Source organism: Artibeus jamaicensis, unplaced genomic scaffold, assembly GCF_021234435.1.
Source record: "Artibeus jamaicensis isolate MK-2021 breed Jamaican fruit bat unplaced genomic scaffold, CSHL_Jam_final contig_64, whole genome shotgun sequence".
NCBI classification, from domain to species: domain Eukaryota; kingdom Metazoa; phylum Chordata; class Mammalia; order Chiroptera; family Phyllostomidae; genus Artibeus; species Artibeus jamaicensis.
The window spans coordinates 4,480,117-4,491,843 of record NW_026521911.1 but is presented as its reverse complement, the minus strand read 5'-3'; positions in this window follow the sequence as shown (position 1 = coordinate 4,491,843).

Genomic DNA, 11,727 nt, shown 5'->3' with positions numbered 1-11,727 from the left:
ACCTTGGAAGGTTGATTGAGCCAGTGATAGTCTCCCCACAGATGAAACAGAGGCTGTCATTTTTGCAACATTAGAATGTCATAGGTGTATAGTGACCGTTTATTTCACAAGTTTTAGTTGCACGCTTATTACTGTGTGCCAAGCCTCTTGGTTAAGTGCTGGCAATGACAGATGTACTTCCTGATACTCACAGAGTTGGGACTATGATTGTTATTTGTAACTACACACACACTAGATAAAGTTAAGTGAATCAGATTATTGATATTAAATGAAGAGAAAATACCATGTAGGTATCCATAAAAACATTGTGCAGTTTAAAAATTTTATACCTAAACAGCAAAATATACTAGGAAATATATTCAAGATTTAGCATATCTAATAAAAAGAATCTGATTTTGACATATCCACTCATTTCTGGGAAAACAAAGTTGCACAGTTGAAGTCTAACGTAGAATTTGTTGCTTGTAAAATAAATGAGAACTTTAAATGCTTTATTAATTTTTTTATGTATTTGTTATTCTTCACAATAACCCTGTAAGGTAAATAGTAGATTGAGTTGAAGGAGACCTTCCTTGAGGCAGTTGCCTTGCGGTAACATTTGGATCTGGTTTTTGTATCATAGTAGGGGCAGCCACTTTTTAAGCAGTATTTAAAGTGAGAAATTCATAGAACAGGAAAATTGGACTTGCAGTGTTTACTAATAGTTATAGTTGAGAGCCTGCAAAGTGAATGTGTCATTCAAGTTCTCAGAGAAACTCAGGCAAGTATCCGCATTTTTCAGTTGAGAAATCAGACTCACAGAGGTAAATGAACTGCCCCAAATTATACAGCTAATAAGTGCCAGAGCCAGGTACTTCAATCCTTCAATCTTAAAAATCGATTGTGAAAGCCACTTCATTCTTAAGTTTGTAAAAGAGATAGGCTCCTTTTATGTTCTTGCTTTATCCATTGCCAGCTTTCAGCACAGCATCTCTGAAACGTGTTCATTATAGTCCACTTGGGTTCTTTAAAAAAAAAAAGTAAGACTGAAGCCTGAAACTTCTAAGACTTTACAAACTGGGCATAGTGATGCTGCCACCTTTGTTTGGCTGCCAAGGCACCACCACAAAGGAGTGTACTTCCAGGTCCATTTCTTTCATGAGAGTGGGTGCAGCTGTCTCGCTCCAATCGAATGCTCCGTAGCCAGCTTTTTGTGGCCAGAAAAAGCAAAGTAATTTTTAGTACAGATGAGCATAAAAATCTCTACTAGATCAGTTTCAGGAAACAATTACTAGCTTAGAAACAATAAGGGTGATCTGCAGGTTGGCTAAAATGGCAGTTCATTTCTTTTTGAAATGCCCCTTATTTCTCACCATGAATACCATATAAATAGAATACACTACCTGCCACTGTATTTGGTTTCATAAATTATTTAGACAGGGTGAACAACAGACTTCAAAACTAAAGAGAGGTAGTAAATCTGCCCTCTTTAATGAGTTTGAATTTACAGTAGGAGTTTAAACATCTGGAAGTTTAAAGTCTTAATTCATTCCAAATGTGCAACAAGGATATACCGCAAAGAGGATATTGTAATTGCAGGATCAAGAGAACTACCGTTGACTCAATCTGAAGCCTTTCTAATTTTCTCTCTATACATTAATCATATAAAACTTAAGAGGCTGACAGTTCAAAAAGAGAAGAGATGGGCCCAGATATCTACGTTGGCACGCTTATAGAAGGGTAGCTTTTAAAAGAGGCCACCATTATAATGGATGAGGTTTAAATGCTGTTAACTAACACATCTAGGATGCTATCAGATAGTGCTCTTGTGTTCTTTGTTCTGTGCTTTTTTAAGAATATAAGGTAGGCTTTTTAAAAAACTTATTAAAACTAGACTTAGAGGAGTCAAACCTTGACTTCTAAATTGTAATTTTGATTAATGCATTTGTAATCCAAGAATCTGGTCTGCAGCCAGCATCTGGCGTGAGACCGAGCATTCATGTAGTAGGCACTTATTGAGTCCCTACTGAATACTTGTTAGGTAGTTGCTTAATTTTCTTTCAGCAAAGCAGGGTTACGGCAGCAGGAATGGTCATCACTGTGGAGTAGCTGCTAACTTACAGAGTGCACTCATTTAAACTTCTTCACCCTGTGAGAAACATACTAAGATCCCTGTTTTCTCATGTAAAAACCTTAAGAATCAGGTCACACAGCCAGTGAAAGGGGGAACCTTGATTCTAATGTGGTGTAAAGATTTTCAAGTCTAGTTTCTTGTCTCATTTGCTTTTCATTCTGATTTCAAATACTGCATTGAACACCTCTGGTGCTCAATTGAAATTCAGCCGCAGGCATGGGGTGGTGTCACAGATACAAAGATGGATGAGATGAAGCCCGTGTGGGGATGCAAAGGTGAGATAGCCCACACCTCAGTGAACTGAGTCACGGTGGGGAGCGAGACATGCAGCAGGGTCTGCCAGGGGCAGGAGTAAAGGTACGGTAATCAGGTAATTGATTGTCTCAACCAGAGAACTTTGAGAGTGTAAGGAGGCAGGTGGTTGTGCCAGAACAACATATAAACCAGAACTTACAGCTAGAGGGGGCCCAAGGTGTGAAGGGGGCATGGAGGAGAGAGCCCTACCTGACTATGGAGGTGGTGCCCCGGCTGCACCCAGGGTTGTGAAGTGAGACGTGTTCTCCTTCCCTTACATCACACCTCAGCCTAGGTGTCCCGTTCTCTGGGGGACACCTGTTGCGTCCCTGTTGCTGAAATCTGAGTTGAATGGTCTTCCATATACTCCCAAGTTTGCCTCACTCCTCCGCTAGAGGTGAGCTCCATGACAACCTGTGTGATTCTGAGACATCTCCCAGCTGGTAGCTGAAATGGTCAGTGTTGAATATAAGAAGTCAAAGGGTAGGTGGCAGCCTTTGCAGAGACCTAGAAAACAATATTTGTATTCATATATATTAACTCAGTGAATGAATGATACAGTTCACCCCCAGCATTGCCAGTGAGAGGTCTAGTGGGATAGTTTTGAAGCTGCTGAGAAGTTGACACCTTTAAAATGGTATGTGAATTTCATGATCCCATACGTTTTAAAGTAAGTCTCTCACTTCTCAATGAGAATGTGGCTGTTATCTTAGTATTAGAAATATATCCGAATAATGTGATTCATTTCCTCCCAGCAAAAGACCAGATGGTTATTACAGCATTCAACATAGTACTTCCTTTTCAAACCAGTGTTACGTATGTTAAACTAAAATCTGCAGGGAACTGGAATTTTAGAGCAGTAGATTTACGTAGGTAGGTCCTCATTGGAGAGGGCTGGACAGGACAGCTTGCTTGCGACTACACCACTCGGTGGTGGCGGTGGCCAGGGAGAGCAGAAGTGTCCCGCCAGTTGCTGTCTTTCCCTCACAGATGTAGCTGCAGATGGAAAGCCTGAAAGAATCATTTCTTGGCAAGTGAGTGGTGTTCACCCTTAAAACTTATTAATGTAAACGGTAATCCCATAACTATGTCAGCTTTATAGGAGAGAGATTTATTAAACAGGCCAGGGTCTGGGGTTCTTGGCACGTTTCTGTTTTGAGTTACCGTAACATTTTGGTTTTAAAAATATTTGGTATTGCTTACATCTTATTTGGTGAATTCCTAGTCTTGGTGTGATTATTTTTCTTTGGAAGAGTACATGCGGTTAGATTGTGGATTTGCAAAGCTGTTTTCCTAAAAAATGAGATGTTGAAAGCTTTCCATATAATCGCATCTTGTGGGATTTAGACTTCCTTTTATTAATAGCAACTACTATATGTTGAGTACTTACTAAGTGCCAAGTGTCACATTAGGTACTTTGTATGAATCATTTTACTTAAGCTCACAATTGCCTGACACAGTAGGTGTGGCTGTCCTCATTGTATAGGTCCAAAAGTGATTTGTTCTAGGCCATTCAGGGATGGAGTGGGATTCAAACCCTGACCAATTGATCCCAGTAGGTCAGGAGTGGAAATACCTACCTTTTAAATGATGCGTATGAAAAAACGGGAGAAAGTACACCAAAATGCCAATTTTTGTCTAAGTGGTGGGAGAATGAGAAGTTATCAATTTTCCTTTGACATTTATGTTGTCCATATTTTCTATAGTGTAGATATTCTTTCCATCTTGGAAAGGATAACATTCTGAAATTAAAAAAATTCAAGATTAGTTGCATGAAAATATTTCTCTTCCAGAATATTTGTTACTTTTGCCCATTCCACTTAACACATCATGCCAGGCATTATCCCGGGTCTTGGGACTACAGAGATAAGCCATTGACCCTGATGGCAAATGATTAGGTTGCTGATTCTTCAAGCCCAGCTCAAGTGTCTTTCACCAGTGCACCCCCATCTCTCGCCTCAGTTATTTCTCACCACCTCTGTTGCCAGCCTAGTTCAAACCACTGCCATTTCTTACTTTATGTTTCTCGCCAAGTTTATTTTCCACCATATAGGCAGAGTGAGCACTGACCTCCTTTCAGACCCACTCAGGGGTATTAGACCAGAATCCAGGTTCCAACTGTGACTCTTATGCCCTGTGGGATCTGGTCCATGCCAGCCTCTGGCCTCGTCTGCTGTGGTCTTGTTCTCTCCAACCAGTCGTTATGGTCGTTTAGTTTCTTCCACTCACCAAGCTCTTCCACAGAACCTTGTTCAAGACCTTTACACTTGATGTGCCTTGAAAGATGTTAACCCGCGCAGCTCCTAACTCATTTTTTGTATCACTGAGATCTTTGCTTAACTACTATATCCACAGGGAAGCTTCTCTGACTACCCTTTTAAAACTAGCCTCTCACTGCCTTTACCAGAAACGACTTGTCCCTCTGCGCTAGTGCACAAGTTCTTCTGCAAAGGCTGGACCTTGTTGTGCTCCCTGAGGTTGTGTCCCGCAGCCTTTAACGATGCCTACCGTGCAGTAGGTGCTCCATCTTTGTTGGGTGAATGGACAAATGATGTGTTCGAGGGTAATGGGAAATTCAGAGTGACAGGCGGATTGAGAGGAGGGGAAAGCAACTAGAGATGAGGATGGAAAGGTATTTAGGGGGCCAGCCCAAGGAAACCCTCGAAATTCCTGCTCAGGAGCTGGCCACCACTTGCAGTTGGGGGGCTGCTCCAAGAGATGCTGAGCCTTGGCCTGAGTGAACTGGCCATAGGAGCAGAGCTCTTTGCTCTTCATAGGGTGATGTGTATGGCAAAGTCCAGCCGAAGTTTCCAGGCATATTTAGAAAATGAGAACATGGTTGAACTAAAAAGCGAAACCCACATCGGTCACTGTTAATTATAACTAATAACACTGCGATTTGTATAGTCCTTATTCTGAAGTATTTCAAGTCTTGAGACGTGATTCCTTTGGTCCCCCCAGGTCCTGCCACGGTAATAACCTTGGCAGGTGACTCACCACCCTCCCCTGCCATGTAACGCCCTCCTTTTTATCACCGTTTTACCTCTTTCTTTCCAAGTCAAGTAATTCTGTCGTTTTCTTTTTCTTCTCTTCCTTTCTCAAACCACAACCCATATAATTTTCATTGCCCTCTTTAGAAACTGCTTGTTTCTCAGCTCCAGCCTTTTTATAGAGAAGAGGAGCAGATGTTGAACCTGCGTGGAGGCAGGGATGCTCATTTCCACCGTCCCTGAGAACGTGCGCACCTCCGGCACAGCGGCATTTCCCCTGGACTGCAGTTCCTTTCCCGGCTGTGCGGGCTCCCTGGAAGGTAAGTGATGGGACACAAAGGTGACTGCTGGTGCTTTGAATCATTAGTGACCCCGGTGCTCACGTGACATGGAAGTCCCTACCCATAGCTTGAGCAATAGACTAAGATACTGATTTCTATTATGCTTAGTATAGCGATGCTTATACTTGGAAAGGAATTGAATACTTACTGAGTGCCTCCTCTGTGCAGACACTGTGTGATTATGTGTATAATCTCATTTAAGACTCATTGGGATGAGATTGATACATTATTTCCAGGAGAGAGCTGAGTTTCTGAGAAATTACCTGCCAGAGCTGTGTCTTTGCACTACCCCGCACGGCCAGCCTCACCCTCTCTGCAGCACCGAGGGTCTTCACAGACATTACGTCATTTCAGTCTTCACAATAAGCCGTGAGATTGGTGGTGTCATCCCCCGCTGGCTTGCCAAAATGCCGCACCACTGGAACTCAACATTCCTGCAGCTCTGTGGCTCTGAGTCAGAGTCTGGTGCTTGGGTCAGGGACCTGTGTACATCACGCATCACGTGTAGATGAGGGATTTGAGTCCAGCTCTAGAAGAGTTAGAACAATGGTGGGCTATCCTGGGGGGCCAGATCACAACCCCTGTGACATCAATGAGAGCAGGGACGTGGGTGCTCTTCCTCTCGGGGAGCTTGGAAGAGGCTGCTGTCCCCTTCCTGCTGGCGAGAGTGGAGGCAGGCCTGGCTGGACCTGGAAGCATCAGAGAGAAGGTGCAGGGTTGGACCTGCCAACAGCAAGGAGCAGGGGAAGAGCAGAGGTCTGCTATGAGGAGGCCCCATCTGAGCTCCGTCATGTGGGGGCTGTGGGGCCCTGGGTGAAGCGCTTCACCTCTCTGAGCTCCGATGTCACTGCGCATTGTGCAACCATGTCAGACCTCACCACAGCGCAGAATGCCAGTTTCTCCAAGGCTATGGACGTGGTCGATTCTCCCAGACAAGCAGCAGCACTGATGTAAAGAACCTGGAGACTCACTTCTCTTTCCTGTGCTTGAGAGAGAGGTTAGGTCAGTTGTTACCTCTCTCTGGGCCTCAGTCTTCTTGTCTGTAAAGCAAGGATGCCAATGTCGCCCACAATTGTTGGCAGAGTGTTTAGTCGGCTCTATATTCTACCATGTTGCTGAAATGCTCTGATAGGAAAAAGCTTCTAGATGAAGTTAGAGAAGGATGAACTTCACACCCAAGGAACTGGCAAGGCTTCTTAGAGGAGTGTGGTATGAGCTAGGTCAGGAAGGTGGGAGAGGGGTCAGCACTGGGGAAGGGTGCAGAGTTCGGGCATTAGGCTGGGGTAGAGGCCCGGGCACCCTCCCAGAATGGGGAGGGCAGCTTCTCTCTTTCCTGCACATCTGACTCTATCAGCATCTCCCTCAGTCAGAACTGTGGCCCTCAATTAGCTATTGAATAGCAGCCTTTAGGAGAATAAAAGACATTGCTACTGTCAGCACACAATTGTGTTAAGTTGCATCTCAGTTTCAAAATTATTAAATTGTGGGGCAAAAGTGTATCTCAGAGTTGGGAAAATACACGTGTCACTTCAGAATGAATACTACAAGTGCTCCTTGTGGACCGCGACGTGAGACGGGCGTTCCTGTCCCTGTCCTCCTGCACGCCAGTTCTGTCGTTCCGGGCGTTCACTCGGCTTCCCTGAGCATCGGTGCCTTTTCTAAATGGTCCAGGAAGTGCCCGGACATAGAAGGTGAGCAGTTAAGATTGTTTGAATCTGAATGTTGATTCATTTTGGAAAGAGACCTACAGAATACATTTTGTCTAAAATTAGAGGTTGCCATAGGTTTTTAAAACCCTATATATTGTCATTTTAGGATCATATGACACAGAGCAGTGATTCTCAACCAAGGGCAACTATTTTTTATTACCCGAGGACATTTTTTATTGCTTTTAGAGAGAGGGGAAGGGAGGGAGAAAGAGCGAGAGCGGAACATCAGTGTGTGAGAAAAACATCAACTGGTTGCCTTTCACATGTGCCCGACTGGGGAAGAACCCTCAGTGCAGCCTGTGCCCCTCCTGGGAATCAAGCCCCGACCTTTCCCTCTCGGTTGGCAGGAAGACGCCCAGCCAACTGGGCCACACTGCCCACGGCTCAGCCTGGGGCACCCACATGACATTTGGCAGTGTTTGGAGGCCTTTTTGGTGGTTACAACTCCTCGGCCGGGGTGTGGGGAGGGGAAGCTACTGCAATGTATGGGGCAGCCCCCAGAACAAAGGCTTCTCTGGCCCCAAATGTTTACAACTTGAGGCTAAGAAACCCTGACAGAAACTAGGAGCACTGGTTGTAGAGCCCAGTTCTCTGGTTCCGAGCCCTAGCTGTGTATCCTTGGATCAATTACTTGACCTCTGTCATCTGAGACGGGGATAATATAAAGTTTCCACCACATAGGGTGGCTGTGGGGGTAGCTAGAACTTAATGTGTGCAGAGCATTTCCCATGGAGACTGACTTCCAGGAGGTGCCCAGTTAAGTGTCAGATTTTCAGTCATTGACAGAGCACTAGACTTTGTGAAAATCACTGATGACTGGTACCAGGAACTCAGAAAAATTACTTAATCCTTTGTGCCTCAGTTTCTCGTGCCTCCACAAAAATACATTGTGGAGATCAAATGAAATCAAGGGAACGGTAGGAAATCTTACAAACACACTCGAATCATGATCATTGCCTCAGACAGTAGTAAGAGAATGATCTGGGGCGAAGCAGTCAATTCCCCTGGGCCAGGCTATGGCTCAGCTGCAGGGACAGCTAGGGAGAGAGGCAGTGCTCAGAGCTGCGTGCTGTAGGCCCAGCAGTGGGTTTTGCCTTAAGTACATCCTCAGCTGTGAGTCCAGGAAGTTGTCTTTAGTGCGCTGTTATGTGCAAACTGCGCCCAGCCTCACATACCACTTCCCCTGGAGGAGCACTTGGCTGATCAGCGTACTCGCCTGCTCGGCAGGCTCTAACCTCGGGGAAAAACAACAGCTTAGAAGGAAAAAGAGTGTCCTGCTCTACTTCTGTCTTCTCTGGCCCCAGTCTTCTTAGCTTTCAGGTAGAAAATGTGAATTGCTGGTTGGGATTCCAAGGCTGGCTAGAGCCCTAGCTTTAACCACACAGGAATGAGTGAGGAATATTATTATCTTTAACAATTATGTTAGGGAACAGTTATCTAGAAGGATTGTGTCAAGCAAGTTACATAAATAAGCTTGTGTAATTCTCAGAACAACCTTGTGAAACTTTGAGTATTTTGCCCATGTTGCTGATAAGATCACCGAGGCTCAGAGATGTTAAGTAACTTGCCCAAGAATGCACAGAGCCAGACCCACGTCACTTGACCAGCACACTGCATTACTGCAAGCCAGAATGAGAAGAGCCTGGCAAACACTAGGCAGTTAATATTTGTTCATTGGGTTTAGTGAGTGAATGCCCAAGGGCAAATCACAAAGTAGCTTGCCCCTCCTCCAGCTCTGCCTACCCATGTCTCTCACCGCTTCATCCCTTCTCTTGGTCTGGACTCCCAGTGCCAGCTCACTCTTGCCAACAGCTCAGCACCCTCTTAGCAGCAAGTGAAACTGTTTTAAGGGCCATTCAGTGACAGCTGCAGAGACCAGCATTTCCCACTATTACATCTGGGGAGCCTGCTCTGCCAAGGCCTGAGGAGGGGTTGAGGACACAGAACTGAGTCATCTCTAGCACCTGATCGGAGGTGGGCCCACATCTGTGGGAGGTGGGGCAGGGCAGTGAGAGGAGAAGCTGCCAAGAACACCAGCTAGCTCACTGGCAATGATAAGTGTAACCTTTGCCCTGGCCGGTTTGGCTCAGTTGGTCAGGGCACATGCCCAGTTTGCAGGTTCAGCCCCGGATCAAGTACAGAAGGCGGTTGATCAGTTTCTCCCTTTTTCCTTCCCTTCCCCTCTCTAAAATTAATTTTAAAAAGTAAAAAAAAAATTAAAAAGCAACCTTTGAAGACTTAGGGGAGCCTTCTCTGTGGGTGGGGCTGCTTTTGAGATTTGCATACCTGCATTTGGCATAGATGGGCCACAGCTGCCTTTTCCCATCCATCCTGATGTGTCCTTTGTTCAGTGTCCTGACTCCACACAACAGAAAACTAAGGGTGCGTGACTCCTGACCAAGATGAAGACATAGATAGATACACTGTGCCTCCTTGCAAAACCAAAATAAGGACAACAACAATTTAGAAACAACAAACAACCAGTACCAACAGAAAATTGAACTGCATGGAAGTCCACCAACAAAGGAATTAAAGTAGACACATTCATCCAGACCAGTAGGAGGAGTGGAGTTGGATGGCCAGGTGGAGAGTGCTTGGGGCAAACTGGTGGCTGGTAGACCCCAAGTGTACAAGGCAGCAGCGGGTGGACCCAGTGAGGCAGTGGATTGTGGAGGGGCTCAGTGCACAAGATGGTTGGCGGAGTGGGCGGTGCCACATTCGCATGCAGATAAACCAGGCAAAACTGGGGAGCGAGACAGACTGCACAACCCAGGCCTCCAGTGAAGGGAAATAAAGCCTCAAAACACCAATTGAGAATACCTGTGGGGGGTTGAAGTGCCAGGAAAGACTCCCAGCCTCACAGGAGAGTTCATTAGAGAGAACCACAGGGTCCTAAAATGTACACAAACCCACTCACATGGGAATCAGCACCAGAAAGGCCCAGTTTGCTTGGGGAAAGTGGCAGAAGGGACTGAAATCCGACAGAGAGTGGAGCAAGCACCATTGTTTCCTCTCTGACCCCGCCCCCACATATAGCTTCACAACCCAGAGACTGGGTTGCCACGTCCTGGTGAACACCTAAGGCTCTTTCCCTCACTATGTAACAGGCACGCTGAGACCAAAAAAAAAAATGGCCCAAATGAAAGAACAGATCAAAGCTCCAACAAATACAATTAAGCAATGAAGAGATAGCCAACCTATCAGATGCACAGTTCAAAACACTGGTGATCAGGATGCTCACAGAACTGGTTGATATTTGGTTGCAAATTAGATGAAAAAGTGAAGACTACATTAAGTGAAATAAAGGAAAATATACAGGGAACCAATAGTGATGGGAAGGAAACTGGAACTCAAATCAATGGAGTGGACCAGAAGGAAGAAAGAAACAACCAAACAGAAAAGAATGAAGAAACAAGAATTCAAGAAAATGGGGACTTCCGCCAAGATGGAGGCATAGGTGGAAATGTTGTGCCTTCTCACACAACCAAGTTTAGAGACAACTAAATATTAGCAACAGAAAACATAGCCAGAACACGGAAAATTGAACTTTTCGGAAGTCCGTTAACAACAAATTCTTCAGCCTGACTGGTAAGAGGGGCGAAACCAGCGGCTGGTGGAGCGGGGTTGCACAGGAAAACTCGGTCAGACAGATTCAGGCGTGCGGAATCCAGGCGCAGGGTTGGACCTAGTGAGCGACCAAGCGAGCGACTGAGCGAGCGACCTCGGGGGAAACAGCGAGGGAGTAGGGCTGCAGTTGACTGTGGTCGCGCATTTGTGTGCGGATAGACAAGCGAGGGAGTGGGCGATTGGACCAGAACCCAGCGGGTCCCCACAGCAAGCGGCAGGGAGGGCGTCGCCATTTCCCTGCTCTGACCCCACCTCCACATACAGCGTCATAACCCGGTGACTCTGAGTGGCCTGGCCCAGGTGAACCACCTAAGGCTCTGCTCCTCACCCAGCTGTAAGAAACAGCAGAGGGGGTTGCCATTTCCCCGCTCTGACCACACCCCCACAATAGCGTCACAACCCAGCGACCTGGGAGTCCAAGGCGCCGCTCCTCACACTTAAAGGGCACGAACAGACCAAAAATGGCTCAAGAAGACCTCAAAGCCCCAGAGCCTATAAATCTAAGCGATGAAGAAATAGCAAAACTCTCAGATGCACAGTTTAAAAACACTGGTGATCAGGATCCTCACAGAACTGTTGATTATAGCCACAAATTAGACAAACATATGAAGGCGAAACTAATTGGAATGAATGGAATTGCACAGGACACCAAT